Source organism: Eurosta solidaginis, chromosome 1 (assembly GCF_040869045.1).
Source record: "Eurosta solidaginis isolate ZX-2024a chromosome 1, ASM4086904v1, whole genome shotgun sequence".
NCBI lineage: Eukaryota > Metazoa > Arthropoda > Insecta > Diptera > Tephritidae > Eurosta > Eurosta solidaginis.
This window is the reverse complement of record NC_090319.1, coordinates 320,945,246-320,962,572: the sequence shown is the minus strand read 5'-3', so window position 1 is coordinate 320,962,572 and position 17,327 is coordinate 320,945,246. Positions and strand designations below refer to the sequence as shown.

Below are 17,327 nucleotides of genomic sequence, written 5' to 3'. Positions count from 1 at the left end.
TAGCTTATGCCGTTACGGATTACCATTATGCGAACAAAGTTAATATACTCTGTGGGCTCTGCTCAGCTGAGTATAAAAATAAGACGTCTACGAATGTGGATATATTAATATATTGCCTAGAGAATACTCCTCTTTGGTATGGATGAGGAGCTGAGGGGTAATTTCATCTGCGACAGAGATGTTCGGCATTATTCACATTAGTGCTCCAATAACTTAAGTAACTTTCTCTCTCACCGCCCAGAAGTGCTGCTTAAAAGTTAGTTTTGAGTGAATGTTTACTCCTAAATATTTCACGTAAGGCCTTGAACTTATTTGTTTATCTCCACAGGTAGGCAGGTATACCCAAGTTTCGTAGCATTATCATTATCCCTATCCTGCTCGCAGTGTTAAAAGCATTTCTAATATCCAAAATAATCAGTGCACAGAGCTTCCTTTAATCCACTAATAGCACGCTCGAAAATCTTTCCTATCTTTATCAGGATGGTTGGTTGGGCATATTGCCAAGTTTCGGCAAAAGGACCACTCTTTTACGTTTCCCTGAACAGGGAAGATGCCTTTCTGGATACAAGAGTTGAAGAGATTCGTAAATACTGATGTTCTAGACCTTATTGTTAGGTTAGGACCTGAGGACTTATTATCGGAAAAAGGACCACTATTTGACGTTTCCCCGAACAAGGAGGATGCCTTCCTGGATACAAGAGTTGAAGAGATTCGTAAATTCTGATGTTCTAGACCTTATTGTTAGGTTAGGACCTGATGACTTATTATCGGCAACTCTATGTATTGCGTTCAGTACCTCCTGCTCTGTTATTTATCTAAAATGCTGCTCGTTGTTGATGGCTGGATATAATAAAAGTATTTAATTCGTATTAAAATCACTAATTTATCTCTCTAACTATGCAACTAATTTAAAATTTCAACTTTAATTCATAGCAAAATTTTTAAACGATTTGAAAATGTTCTGGCTCTTTTCTAGTATTCAAAAATATTCCACAGGTAAAGCCAGCACTTTGCAAAACTTTAAGCATTGAAACAAAGCGGTGCTTCTACTGACACAAGCAACAGTTTCTAAACAAAAGTTTATTTTATCGCAAGCCATAGTAGAAACAAAAAACAAAAGCAACACAAAAACCGTTTAGCACATATAAACATGTATCAGACACTGGCATAGCCTTGAATTAGGTGTTGCTCATAGATAGCCAGATGTCGAGTCTTTAGGTCTTGCACGCACCCACACATGCTTGAAAATAACAAAAAAAAAAGGTTCACACACACATTCGCAATATAATGCCGGTACTAAAAACTGAAGAAAGCTTTGAATGTCAAAATTTTTGGTGAAAAGCTATTTAAGTCAAGTTGTACATACATATGCACATGAAACCCGACCATGCCTGAAGTAACGTGAGGAACGAGCGAAGGCAATCAGTGAGTCAAAATATATGTTTGTATGCGTGTGTATGCATGGATAAGAGTTTTTATATTCTTATGTTCTTAGTATATCAGACAAATTATTGTTTTTTGAACATTTTTTTTAATTTTTTTTTTTTTTTTGTAGTGCTTTTCTTATATATTTGTCAGTTTTCTTCGTCGACTTAATTCTATTTGCATGCGAACGTTAAGATGTTACTCATACGCCCTGCCCTATCGGTTTATGGCAACGTATAAAACAACACCGACATTCATAAGAATAAGTTTGAAGATTTTATTCGTAAAGCATGTGATTGGTGAAAATAATTTCTGGCTGCATTAAAATAGTATAGATATTACAGTTTTTGGTAGAAATAACTGAGAATATTTGATATGACAAATTAAAAAAAAAATAAATATTAGAGGCTTGGAATAAGGGCCTCCCCAGACCATCTCCTCAGCAGATTGCTTCTTCTTGATAATTTCAAAGCAACGCCCTAGCACAGCAAGGTATCAGTTAATCGAAATCAATCCTAGTTTTCCTAGTTTTCTTTTGATTTGACATTCTTTTGAACGGCGGTTGGTGAACTCGCTTTGCCATCACCTTTTATAGATTCTCCTTGCGTCGGTTTCTCGTCATGTACGATTAAAGAGGCGAATCTATACAAGGCAAAACGAATCCAGCACGATTCGCCATGCAAAATAATGTCAAATCAAAAGAAAACTAGGAAAACTAGGATTGATTTCGATTAACAGACGACTTCCTGTACCAAGGCGATGCACGGAAAATATCAAGAAGAGGCATTCAGCTGATAACATAACATAACCGAACCGATAATTCATTACCGAAGACGGATAAATCGATTAAACTCGGTAGATGGGTTAACCTTATGACGCAGAATAAAAAATTAGTAAAATTTTGGTCAATGGGCGTGGCACCTCCCACTTTTAGAAGAAGGTAACTTAAAAGTTTTGCAAGTTGTAATGAGGCAGTTGTTGAAGATATCTTCATGAAATTTAGCAGGAACATTACCCCTATTACACTATGTGTTCCAAATAAAAATTAGCAAAATCGATTGACGAATACGCCCATTTAAAAAAAAAATTGAATATCTTTACAGTATATAAATAAATGATGTCAACATCCAACTCGAGTAATGATATGGTGCAACAAAATACAAAAATAAAAGAAAATTTCAAAATGGGCGTGGCTCCCCCTTTTTCATTTAATTTGACTAGGATACTTTTAATGCCATAAGTCGAACAAAAATTTACCAATCCTTGTGAAATTTGGTAAGGGCATAGCCTCTACAACGGTTACTGTTTTCTGGGCGAAATCGGTTGAAGCCACGCCCAGTGGTTATATGCAGTCAGCCGTCTGTCCTTCCGCTCGGCCGCTAACACGATAACTTAAGCAAAAATCGATATATATTTACTAAACTTAGTTCACGTACTTATCTGAACTCACTTTATCTTGGTATTAAAAATGGGAGAAATCCGACTATGACCACGCCCACTTTTTCGATATCGAAAATTTCGAAAAATGAAAAATGCCATAATTCTATACCAAATACGAAAAAAAGGGATGAAACATGGTAATTGGATTGGTTTATTGACACAAAATTAAACTTTAGAAAAACTTTGTAAAATGTGTGTGACAGCTACCATATTAAGTAAAAGAAAATCAAAAGGTTCTGCAGGGCGAAATCAAAAGCCCTTGGAAACCAAGGTTACCCTAGGTTCATTTTCCTACATGGTGATTTTCCCTTATTTGACAAAGTATGAAGGAAAATCGTTCCAAAAAACATCACCCTTGGTCTACAATTTCGGACTCATATCGGACTCATAATTAAGAGCGCTTCGAAAACATTTCAGGGGTGATTTAAAAAAAATGATATACGTTAAAATTTAACCAAATTTTCATATTTAAAAAAATATTCAAATAAATCGAATTCATAGCTGAAGAAAAATGGCAAAAGCAAGTTGCTCCACTTTTTAGTATTACCATTTGTATATATCCATGAAAAAGACAATTTTGTCTCCAAAGCTCTCAGTTGACTATGTAATGTTCGGCTACACCTGAACTTAGCCTTCCTTACTTGTTCTTGAGTGTAGATATTACAGTTTTTGATTGAAATAACTGAGAATATTTAAGAGAAAACTATAAAAAAAAAAAATAAATATTAGAGGCTTGGAAGAAGGCCCTCCCAGAGCAGTGGCGTCATCCCATCAGCTGATTGCTTTTTCCTGATAATTTCAAAGCAACGCCCTAGCACAACAAGGTGTCAGTTAATCGAAATCAGTACCGATGTTCTTTGATTTGACATTCTTTTGCACAGCGAATTATGTGAATCGTTTTGCCATCACCTTGAATAGATTCCTTGCGTCGGTTTCTCGTTATGTACGATCACAAAGGCGAATCTACTCAAGGCAAAGCGACTTCAACGCAATACGCCATGCAAAAGAATGTGAAATCAAAAGAAAATTAGGATAGGCGCTGCATAAAAACATCAAGAAGATGCATTCAGCTGATAAGATAACTACACCGAATACTTCGAGTTTTGGAAACATTGAATTCTTGCAAATACGTCATGTACATACATTTTTATTCCCACTTCTCGTTATTTTTCTTTTTTTTGCTTAAAGAACTTGTGTAAGACGGGACCACCAACTTTTACTTACTTACTTAATTGGCGCTTAGCCGTCTAAATTGTTATGGCCATCCAACAAGGCGCACCAGTCGCTCCTTCGCTCCGCCAACCGGCGCCAATTGGTCACACCAAGGGAGTTTAAATCGTTTTCCACCTGGTCCTTCCAACGGAGTGAGGGCCGCCCTCTACCTCTGCTTCCATAGGCGGATTCCGATAGAAACACTCTCTTGGCCGGAGCATCATCTTTCATTCGCATAACATGGCCTAGCCAGCGCAGCCGCTGCGTTTTAATTCGCTGGACTACGTGGATCTCTGCGTATAGCTCGTACAGCTCATCATTAAATCATCTTCGGTACTCGCTGTCGCCAACGCCTAGAGGTCCATAAATCTTTCGAAGAAATTTTCTCTTGAACACTCCCAAAGCCGCTTCATCTGCTGTTGTCATGGTCCATGCTTCTGCCCCAAATAGCAGGACGGGTACGATAAGTGGCTTGTAGAGTATGATTTTCGTTCGCCGAGAGAGGACTTTACTTTTCAATTGCCTACCTAGCCCAAAGTAGCATTTATTTGCAAGATTGATTCTTCGCTGGATTCCAGTGCTGATGTTGTTGCTAGTGTTGATGCTAGTTCCCAAATAAACGAAGTCTTTTACTATTTCGAAATTATCGCTGCCAATAGTAGCGTAGTTTCCAAGGTGCATATGCGCTGACTCTTTGCTCGATGACAGCTGGTACTTCGTTTTGTCCTCATTCACCATCAAACCCATATTTCTTTTTCCAGTTTGGAGTAAGCAGAACTAACAGCGCGGGTGTTTAGCCCGATGATATCAATGTCACCAGTAAAGGAACGCTTTTATAGTATATTGTTCCAGTGCGGTTAAGTTCTGCAGCTAGTACAATTTTCTCCAGCATAAAATTAAAGAAATCGCACGATAGGGGGTCACCCTGTCTGAAACCTCGTTTAGTTTCGAACGGCTCGGAGAGGTTCTTCCCAATTCTGACTGAGCTGATGGTGTTGCTCAACGTCATTTTGCACAGCCGTATAAGTTTTGCGGGGAAACCAAATTCAGACAGAGCGGCATATAGGCAGCTCCTTTTCATGCTGTCGAAGGCGGTTTTAAAGTCGACGAAGAGGTGATGTGTGTCGATTCTTTTTTCAGGGGTTTTTTCCAAGATTTGGCGCATTGTGAAAATCTGGTCGATGGTAGATTTACGAGGCCTGAAGCCGAACTGATAAGGTCCAATCAGCCGGTTCACGGTGGGCTTCAATCTTTCGCACAATACATTTGAAAGGACGTTATATGCGATTTTAAGAAGGCTGATTCCACGATGGTGCATTTTGCAGTATCCCCCTTCTTGTGGACTGGGCAAAGAACACTTAGATTCCAACCATCGGGCATGCACTCTTCCCCCATATTTTGCTAAGACGCTGCTGCATGCGCCTTACCAACTCCTCGCCGCCGTACTTGAATAGCTCCGCAGGCAATCCATCAGCGTCCGCGGCCTTGTTGTTTTTCAATCTGGTTATTGCTGTTCTAACTTCGTCATAATCGCGCGGGGGGACATATATTCCATCATCATAGATTGCGGGATCGGGTTCTTCATCTCTGCGCGGTGAATTGCTGCCTCCATTTAGGAGAACAGATAAGTGTTCCCTCCATAATCTAAGCACTCCACCAACTTTTAGGAAGGAATTTAAAACCGACATCGGCTCAGTGCAGGTATTGCATTGGTCGTTGCTATTTTCCAAGATTATCTGGTCTTGGTAATGACAAATTTGTGATGCGTGCATACGTTGCAAAGTGCTGCCAACTCGTGGCCACTCATCACAAATTACCAGAGTGACAACCACTTCCCCGACGTATTTCAGAATCTTGCTATTTAACTGCAATGGCTTTACCTTGCCATCTACGGCAGGGACAGTTTGTTAGTTCTTGTGGGAAAGCATGGATTGATAATCGAAACATTTGTCGGCTTGTCCGTCCTGATGCCTGGTTGTTTCCATACGATTTGATACATTTATAAAAAGGTAGCGTCTTACACTTTTTATCTTCTTTTTATTTTGCCCTTTTTTTTTTTGTATTCTTTTCGTGCTCTTAATTATGTGCGAAGTTTCATGCTGGTTCACTAATCACGAGATTCCTCCCATTTCGTGCGATTGTCTAGTCGACCAGTGCTCCCCTTGATAAAAACTCTTGTGATAGGTATTTCACTCCCTTTGGTCACTGAATTGCGTTTGAAATTTCAAGCCTGTAGCTTTATAGGCAGTTGAAATTTTTTCCCGAACCATACGCAATATAACGGTGGTCTCGTGTAAGATTTTTTGGGTCCTCTGCACTATATTGGTCGGAGGTAGCAAATCTATTGCTCAGTGGGAAGTTTCATAAAGCTTTATGTCGAAATTCCCCAGTTTGATGCAAAATTTCTAAACATCAGGCCCGTTCGCCACCGATCGCAATATTGTCTTTTATTAAGTTTGCGACTCAATGCGAAGTCTTTAGAAAGTTAATCGCAAGATTCCATTTGATCTATCGTGCTACACCAAGCAAAACTTTTTGTCAAGCGTGTTGACCTGTTATTGAGCTACGAATTACATATTAAATGTCTGGTCATAGCTCTACGAGAAATTACTTAAAACCCGATCCCAAAAATTTCGAATATGAACGAGTTTTTTTAATATCACCCAGCGCCACCCACCGGCAGCTTTTTCCTTCAAGTTGAATTCTTATCGAGTTTTTTCTATTTCCAAAAAGTTACACAAAAATCTATTGCAAGGTTCCCCAATTTGGAGACAAACATACAACCAAGGAAGTAATTTTAAATATAAAAGAAGCTCTGCCTGAATACCAAGTTGAATGAGCGTGAAGTTGGCAATAAACCGAGAAGGGGAAAACTCTGCGAGTGAATATAAACCCAATAAGAAAATTCTAACTCTATTTTTAAGGAAAACGGAAAGGTAAATGGAAAGGAATGAACGGAAAAGGAAAGTAAAAAGGAAAAGCTAACACAAAAAAAATAGTGTAAGATGCAAATACAATGGCAAATTTTGAGGTTAATTAATGTCAAAGTGAATTTCCCGTATGAATGTGATATTTTGGGAGAAGGCGAATTCGCTTCGGAATTTCGCTGGCAAATTTGGGTAAATTCGCTTTTAGTGAGGGTTTGGCAATTGTTGGTTGAACCTTTATAGTACCCGGTAGTCTACATTTGTGGCAAAGAAATCAAATAAAATAAAGAAGTTCCAAAATACCAGTTCACGCAGTCTAATTGAGTCGAAAATAAGTGCATAACATCATTCGAACTGTAACTAGCCGGATCAATAGCCCCTCTCCGAAAAAGAAAAACCATCTGACATTCGGTAGTGTTCACTTGAAGATACCATTTGTCGAAACATAATTTGTTAATCTGTTATTAATACTAACTTACTCATACTTTGCATTTTGTCGATAAAGCGATTGCTTACTTAACGCACGACTTTGTATCTGGGAGCTCTAGCGAATTCCATCTACGCCTTACTGCCTCATGGGAGGACGGCGGGACCAAAAAATGTGTCTATTGAACGATTTGCAGCCAGAGAGTATAGACGGCTGTAGTTCAACGCAACCTTCCCGATATCTTGTGGGTAGAGGGAAAACAAATTCAGAAGAGAGAGTGGACAACCGACGCATCGGATTAGGAAAGCAAAACTAGCGCAAAGTCGATGAGCTTCATGATGAAATGACAAGTGAATCTTATTTGAAAAGGAGAGTAGAGAACATATCTATGGTTTTTCGATAAAAAGCGATCACTTTTCGATCATGACAAATGGGTAATACTTTTATTTATTTATTCAATACTGTCTATGAAAGAACATTTCTTACAGACTAATAAAAATGGTGTAGTATACCAAATAAAACATACGTACTTAAAATAAGATAGTAAAATCTTGTTTCCCCATGGAAAAATCAAAGGAGACTCTCTGAGATAGAATATTAAATTCGCGCATAGATCTTGCAAGAGGAGCATTACTGGCAAATTTAGTTTTGACTTTATTCCAGTAAAAAGGATAGGTGACGCGAAGATTTCTCTTTGGAATGTTAAAAGTAATCCTTTCCAGAAAATAAGGACAATCTATGGTACCATGTATAACATTAAACATGAAAGTCAATGATAAGATTAACCTACGGTTTTCGAGAGATTGTAAGTCAAGTAGCATAATACGGGATGCATAGGGTGGAATGGGAGTATCAAATTTGAGGGGCCGTAAAGCGAAATTAATGAACACCTTTTGAATACGTTCTATTATTTTTATTGATACCTGGTTATACGGCCTCCAGATAACAACTGCATATTCAAGGTGTGAGCGAACAATAGTTATATACAACATTTTAAGAGTATAAGGGTTTAAGAGCTTGGTGCAGTTCCGACGAATAAAGCCTAAAACAGAGTAGGCCTTCGCAATGATGAAATCCACATGTTTGTTGAAACACAGTTTCGGGTAAAAAAAAATCCCGAGGTCTTTTACTTCCACAACATTCTAAAGGACAATATTAGAAATGTGGTAGGACGTTCTTCGAAATTGCAAAATTTTAACAAATGTCATTTTAAAACATTTCTTTATGTTTAAAGAGAGACCAGAACGAAGACACCATAATGAATTGCGTTGATATCGCGTTGAAGCTTAGCTTCATCAGAGGCATCTTGGACTTTGCCGAATATTTTGAGGTAATCGGCATAAAGTAAAAACTTTTCGTTAAATAATGCGCAACTTCTCGATAACAAATCGATAATCGATAAGATTTTGACAAAAAAACGATAACTGGTGAATAACTATTCGGTTACGTATCGATAATTTTTCAATGAATGATCGATAGTAAAACAATAAATTTCTGATAAAAAACCGATAATTCGCTCACAAAATATCAGCAACTCATTGATAACATTTGTTAGTGATAGAAAATATATTAAAAATTCCATAACAAATTGATAACGCGTTCATACCGATAACTCACGTATAACATAATGAGAGCTCATCGATAACAAACTGTCAAAACTTCGATAAAAACTGATAACAGGCCGTATGGTTTAGAGATATACGCCGCCAATTTTCTTCGTTTTTCGCACACTGCCGCCGAATGTCAAAACTATCGACGCGGCGGTGGCGGCGTCCGGCGCGTTACCATATTTTCTACTCATTTAAGACTGTCTAGGCCATTTCTTGTTCATGTCGTAAATTACCAACGGATGCGCATCACTGCCAGTTATAAGAATCCAATTGCCAAATTTAACTCTTTTTACCCATTCAAAAGTTATTTTAAAACAAGTAAGGAAGGCTAAGTTCGGGTGTAACCGAACATTACATACTCAGTTGAGAGCCTTGGAGACAAAATAAGTGAAAATCACCATATAGGAAAATGAACCTAGGGTAACCCTAGAATATGTTTGTATGACATGTGTATCAAATGGAAGGTATTAAAGAATATTTTGAGAGGGAGTGGGCCATAGTTGTATTGGTGGACGCTATTTAGATATATCGCCATAAAGGTGGACCAGGGCTGACTCTAGAATTTGTTTGTACGATATGGGTATCAAATGAAAGGTGTATATGAGTATTTTAAAAGGGAGTGGGCCTTAGTTCTATAGGTGGACGCCTTTTCGGGATATCGCTATAAAGGTGAACCAGGGGTGACTCTGTAGTGTGTTTGTACGATATGGATATCAAATTAAAGGTATTAATGAAGGTTTTAAAAGAGAGTGGCCCTTAGTTGTATATGTGAAAGCATTTTCGAGATATCGACCAAAATGTGGACCAGGGTGACCCAGACTATCATCTGTCGTGTGCCGCTAATTTATTTATATATGAAATACCACGAACAGTATTCCTGCCAAGATTCCAAGTACTTTTGATTCCGCCCTGAAGAACCCTTTCATTTTCTCCTACTTAATATGGTAGGTGTCACACCCATTTTACAAAGTTTTTTCTAAAGTTATATTTTGGGTCAATAAACCAATCCAATTACCATGTTTCATACCTTTTTTCGTATTTGGTTTAGAATTATGGCATTTTTTTCATTTTTCGTAATTTTCGATATCGCAAAAGTGGGCGTGGTCATAGTCGGATTTCGACATTATTTGTATCAAAACAAAGTGAGTTCAGATAATTACGTGAACTGAGTTTAGTAAAGATATATCCATTTTTGTTCAAGTTATCGTGTTAACGGTCGAGCGGAAGGACAGACGGTCGACTGTGTATAAAAACTGGGCGTGGCTTCAACCGATGTCGCCCTTTTTCACAGAAAACCGTTACTGTCCTAGAATCTAAGCTCCTACCAAATTTTACAAGGATTGGTAAATTTTTGTTCGACTTATGGCATTAAAGGTGTCCTAGTCAAATTAAATGAAAAAGTGCGGAGCCACGCCGGTTTTGAAATTTTCTTTTATGTTTGTATTTTGTTGCACCATAACATTACTTGAGTTGAATGTTGACATACTTTACTTATATACTGTAAAGATATTAACTTTTTTAATTTTTTTTTTTAAGTGGGCGTGGTCGGCCCTGATTTTGCTAATTTTTATTAAGCATATATATAGTAATAGGAGCAACGTTCCTGCCAAATTGCATCAGGATATCTTCAACAACTGCCAAATTACAGCTTACAAAACTTCTAAATTACCTTCTTTTAAAAGTGGGCGGTGCCACGCCCATTGTCCAAAATTTTACTAGTTTTCTATTCTGCGTAATAAAGTTAACTCACCTACAAACTTTCATCGCTTTATCCATCTTTGGTAATGAATTATCGCCCTTTTTCGATTTTTCGAAATCTTCGATATCGAAAAAGTGGGCGTGGTTATAGTCCGATATCGCTCATTTTAAATAGCGATCTGAGATGAGTGCCCGGGAACCTACATACCAAATTTCATCAAGATACCTGAAAATTTACTCAAGTTATCGTTTTAACGGACAGACGGACGGACGGACGGACGGACATGGCTCAAACAAATTTTTTTTCGATACTGATGATTTTGATATATGGAAGTCTATATCTATCTCTATTCCTTTATACCTGCACAACCAACCGTTATCCAATCAAAGTTAATATACTCTGTGAGCTGTGCTCAACTGGGTATAAAAACAGTCGGTTTCAATGCCATCTTAGCACGGATTTTGCATCACCCAATTCACCAAGGTAATAAAACAAAGCACTAAAAGAAACGTTATATAAAAATGTAAATGCTCACTTTGCATAATCTTTTCAAAGAAATTTATAAGGAACAATGAGTTCAAATAAAATTACCCAAGTCGAGCATTATTGCATATTGTCCTTAAGTTATTAAAAAGCAAGTTATCAGAAAAAAATATATTTTTTTAAAAATTCTATATTCCGATTGAATAAAATAATAAGCGAAATCAGTGAAGCGAAATCCTTTAGTAGGTTCCAGGGATTAAAAAACTCCTTTGAAATTATTCCCACCTCATACTTAAGTTGAAGATATATGTACGTATGGGAAGGGTTTGAAAAATCACTTGGCCTTATATTCAAACATCTGTTGTTTATTTGCGAAACTTTAAAATATCGTCTGAAATGTTAGTTTTAATTTTCATACTTCATCCTTCAACATCCAAGTCTCCCGGTTTGACATTTCGTAAATTTGGCGGCCCTATCCAAAACTAGTCCCTTGGAGTGAATCACATTGGTTATAGCCTATCAACCAAGTTTAAATATAACCTACGCGTTACGGCTCCTGTTACATATGTGAATACGTAGGCACATATATTTACCAGCTGAAGCTTTGTCCTTCGCAAGAACACTCAAATTGGTGAAGTAAAAGCTTTCCCAAGACAGTCGGCTGAAAACTGAAGCTACGCGGTTATTTATAATGAATTCTTGTATCAAAAGGCAGGAAAAAACAGTTTGGACTGATCTTTCAACTTAAAATCGGTCAATTTTCATTCTTATATATCGTTTTGGTTTAACGAAGACTACAGAAATCAATGTTTCGAGCCCAAACGTCTGCAAATTGTGGTCTACATAAAAAAAAAAAAATAAAAATTATAAAAATTAACTCTGTATAAGTTACGCAATAATATCCACTTGGACGGCTTATGATTTCGAGGGCGGCATCCTTGGTCGAATAGTTACTCCCTAATGTTTTAAGGTTTTTCTCTGGTAGTGCTCGGTAGCATAAATAAATAAATGTAAGGCGCCATAACCTCCAACGAGATTTTAGGCTAATTTGCTTCATGCCCCTTTTAATTTTTCTTAAAAATTGGCGGGACGGGACCTACTTGTTATATACCGACTCCGAACGGCATCTGCTTTGCCCGGCAAAGAAAAATCAGTTAGAAAGTCTTCGGTGTTACACCTAGCGCTTCTAGGAAAGTAACGTCGACGAAGGTATGAGTTGGAAGTCGCAGTCCTATAGCTTCTGTGCTGGCATGTGGTGTGAGGGCCAGGAGGCGTGGTAGTGACTGGTGGTGGACAGTGTTACTACTGTTCGCACATCGGGAATTATAGCTTTTAAAACAGCCGAAAAACTAGAGGCGCTCTTGGCCAGCGTTGGTGTTAACCGTTAAAACAGTGCCACGAGAGCCATGACTATTAAAAGGCCATTAATACCAACCGTAAGTCGCATTTATGCGTGACCAGTGGCCACAAATCTAAAGAAAAGCTTGTCTACAACGAGTGTTAGGAGTTAGACCAGAACATCTCCTTCGATGAAACTACGCTTTGTCCGAGACATACAGGCAAAAGTGTGACCATTTTAGGTACTTAAATTTGTGTCGGCAGACGTAGCAGTACCAGTCCCTTAGACCAGGGTTAGGTTCGAAGTCTCCCTTGATTAAATGAATGCGGCACAGACCCTACACAAGGAGCTGAATAATCCGCGAGAATTTGAGGCAAACCCTCGAATCTTTCCAAAATGGCCAAAACGTTGATTTCCTTAAAGACATACAAACAAAACCTTTCCTAAATATTATTTTTTAAATAAAAAAGTCAAGCTTTTTAAAGTAAGAAACGCGGCGTAATAATAGTGCCTACGACGCCGCCTCCAATATAGTTATCGGCGTAAACCTCTAGTATGGTTTCGCTTTTGGATTCGATTTTGACATCTAGTCTTACTTTTCAACTCCACCTACTATTTTTATACTCAGGTTGGTTGTACAGGTATAAAGGAATCGAGATAGATATAGACTTCCATATATCAAAATCATCAGTATCGAAAAAAAATTCGGTTGAGCCATGTCCGTCCTTCCGTTAAAGATATCGGACTATAACCACGCCCACTTTTTCGATATCGAAAATTTCGAAGAATCGAAAAAGTGCGATAATTCATTACCAAATACGGATAAAGCGATGAAACTTGGTAGGTGAGTTGAACCTATGACGCAGAATAGAAAACTAATAAAATTTCGGACAATGGGTGTGGCACCGCCCACTTTTAGAAGAAGGTAATTTAGAAGTTTTGCAAGCTGTAATTTGGCATTCGTTGAAGATATCATGATGAAATTTGGCAGGAACGTTACTCTTAGTACTATATGTATGCTTAATAGAAATTAGCAAAATCGGAGAACAACCACGCCCACTTTTAAAAAAAAAATTTTTTTAAAGTCAAATTTTAAAAGAAAAGTTAATATCCTTACAGTATATAAGTAAATTATGTCAACATTCAACTCCAGTAAGGATATGATGCAACAAAATACAAAAATAAAAGAAATTTTCAAAATGGGTGTGGCTCCGCCCTTTTTCATTTAATTTGTCTAGGATACTTTTAATGCCATATGTCGAACATATGTCCTTGTGAAATTTGGTAGATGCTTAGATTCTAGGACGGTAACTGTTTTCTGGGAAAAAGGGCGAAATCGGTTGAAGCCACGCCCAGTTTTTATACACAGTCGACCGTCTGTCCTTCTGCTCTGCCGTTAACACGATAACTTGAGCAAAAGTCGATATATCTTTACTAAACTCAGTTCACGTACTTATCTGAACTCACTTTATACTGGTATAAAAAATTACAAAAAATGCGACTATGGCCACGCCCACTTTTTCGATATCGAAAATTACTAAAAATGAAAAAAATGCCATAATAATATACCAAATACGAAAAAGGGGATGAAACATGGCAATTGGATTGGTCTATTGACGCAAAATATAACTTTAGAAAAAAACTTTGTAAAATGGGTGTGACACATACCATATTAAGTAGAAGAAAATGAAAAAGTTTTGCGGGGCGAAATCAAAAGCCCTTAGAATTTTGGAAGGATAACTGTTCGGAGTATTACATATATAAATAAATTAGCGGCACCCGACAGATGATGTTCTGGGTCACCCTGGTCCACATTTTGGTCGATATCTCGAAAACGCCTTCACATATACAACTAAGGGATAGTCCCCTTTAAAACCCTCATTAATGCCTTTAATTTGATACCCATATAGTACAAAAGCATTCTAGAGTCACCCCTGGTCCACGTTTATGGCGATATCTCGAAAAGGCGTCCGCTTATAGATTTAAGGCCCACTCCCTTTTAAAATGCTCATTAACACCTTCTATTTGATACTCATATTGTACAAACGCATTCTAGAGTCACCCCTGGTCCACGTTTATGGCGATATCTCGAAAAGGCGTCCGCTTATAGATTCAAGGCCCACTCCCTCTTAAAATGCTCATTAACACCTTTTATTTGATACCCATATTGTACAAAAGCATTCTAGATTCACCCCTGGTCCACCTTTATGGCAATATCTCGAAAAGGCGTCCACCTATAGAACCAAGGTCCACGCCCTTTTAAAATACTCATTAATACCTTTCATTTGATATGCATATTGTACAAACGCAGTCTAGAGTCACCCCTGGTCCACGTTTATGGCGATATCCCGAAAAGGCGTCCACCCATAGAACTAAGATCCATTATCTTTTAAAATACTTATTAACACCTTTCGCTTGATACCCATATTGTACAAAAGCATTCTAGAGTCAACCCTGGTCCACCTTTATAACGATATTCCGAAAAAGTGTCGGCCTATAGAACTAAGGCCCACTCCCTTTTAAAATACTCATTAACACTTTTCATTTTATACCCATATCGTACAAACAAATTCTAGAGTCACCCCTGATCCACCTTTATGGCGATATCTCGAAAAGGCGTCCACCTATAGAACTAAGACCCACTCCCTTTTAAAATACTCATTAACACCTTTCATTTGATACACATGTCATACAAACACATTCCAGGGTTACCCTAGGTTCATTTTACTACGAGGTTATTTTCCCTTATTTTGTCTCCATAGCTCTCAACTGAGTATGTAATGTTCGGTTACACCCGAACTTAGCCTTCCTTACTTGTTTCCTTTATACTAATTTGCTTTGCAACGCTCTTATTTTCCACATTATTAACGACATTGTTTAAATGCTTTTCTTTTTCTTCCACTTATTCTATTTCATCATTTTTACATTAATTTCTTTTCCTTTGCTGTTTGTATCATCGATTTGGTTTTCTGTCCTTGTTTATTTCTATTAATTGATTTACTGTCTGATTTCGCTCATATCAACTCTACCACGTATATTGTTTACACATTACGTTACAGTATGCTAACTACACTTACGCTTACATTCTATAATCCCTCATACCGTGAGCAAAGATGTTTACACATCACAAATGTTGAACCTATTTAGATATGCTACAGCGTATGCGTTAAAATATGTATATTCACCATACGTAAAACTCACCACACACATCAAAGCACTCGCAATTTCTTCATAGCAAAGCTACAGAAACTCCTTTTGACGATTACGATACGAGTGCTGCTTATTCCAGTTGTTAATTTACGCTCGAATCGCAAGGACTTGTTAAAGAACGGCGCGCTTGCAATAATAAAACACACACATAGAAAAATGTGCAAAATACAACAACAGCAAATATAACAGAGTGCGTTAGAAATAGCAATAAAAAGTTGAGTAGATAATAGCTATGAAATAAAAGCCAATATTTTTTGCGTATGTAAATGAATTTGTGAGAGAGTCAATGTACAGAAAATTACTCACAGAAAAATTTTAGAAAGTTTTTGCTATCAAATGAGTGAATACGACACGACGTACGGATTTTGTCTAGCGTGCACAATATAAGCACAAGTAAAGCTGTAGCATACTTTGAGGCGCACAGCAGCTGTTCTACATCGTTAGATACGAAATACTAAGTACATTTATAAATTTTTATAATATAAGAAAATAATAACTACGCAATAAAAACAAACAACAAAAATAATTCATGCACATATTTTAACGAGCCATAATTTGGAAGTGAAAAAGGAAAAACATTAACAGATTTTATTACCAACGTGAAATACTACATTTTACAATCATTCGTTCTTATCAACATTTGCGTAAATCAAGTGTAGGTTTATTGCGTATTCCTTCTCGTATTATACAGTGAGAGTATATGTATGTGTGAGTGTAAAGTGCCAATAAAAATCAGCTACTTAGTATATGAGCGTAAATTGCAATAAAACTCATATATATGTGTATATGAATGTACATTAGGACGTATCATGAAACAATATTGAAAATATTCTGATGGGGTTTGAGCACATAGGTTAGTTTAGGTTGAACTGGCCGATCCGTGAGGACCTCACACCCGAATACACTTTAAGATGCTGTGCTTGGCCATCAATATAAAAGTTGATGCGGGTGCAATTTAAGCTATTTTCTTCCAATGTTCTCCTTCCTTTGTTACGGCTACTACTGCCGCTTAAAAATGCAACAGTGAACTGGCAACTTGTAGGATCTGTACATTTTCGGATACGCACAATATACCGCAGACCTTACTCTTACTATTACTTCGGAACCATCGATGTACTTGTGTATCGCCTCGTCCGATATTTGATCTTCTGGCTCTAAAAGTCCCTTCTATGGGCAGATGTGGAATTAGATACTGTTCAAATATTCAATCTATGATGATTTGAAAAATGAGTCGTTTTTCTTTATATATTGACTCAGTGCATATTTCGTCCACCTTGTCTTTTTGATTCCCCCAAAACTCATATATTTTCAACTTTTGCCTTCTTAAGCCCATAATAGGTGTGTAGAAATTCACAATCCCCTTTCACACCTCTACATTAGTTTCGTGAGGAAATTGGGGTCGCCAGAGCATCGCCTGTGTAATGTTAGTATGACACATTCATATTTGTTACAGGATTCGCCTCGGGTATGTGAAGTTGAAAATTGAGATGGCAAAACTGTGACTTTTAAAAGATTTTAATTGCGCTTACAGTCCCTGCAATCTCATACCACATTG

General features: G+C 37.5%; 1 protein-coding gene across 2 annotated transcripts in view; it reads left to right on the top strand.

Annotated features, from left to right (window-relative positions):
- The first annotated feature begins 15,923 nt into the window (after positions 1-15,923).
- Positions 15,924-17,327, top strand: part of LOC137237722 (uncharacterized) — a 282,894-nt gene continuing 281,490 nt past the window's right edge. The window contains exon 1 of one of the 2 annotated variants that reach the window (XM_067761782.1): positions 15,924-15,986. The gene's annotated coding sequence lies outside the window, so the exon portion shown is untranslated. Of the gene's footprint in view, positions 16,428-17,327 lie in introns of both variants that reach the window. The other variant, XM_067761781.1, reaches the window with a different exon arrangement.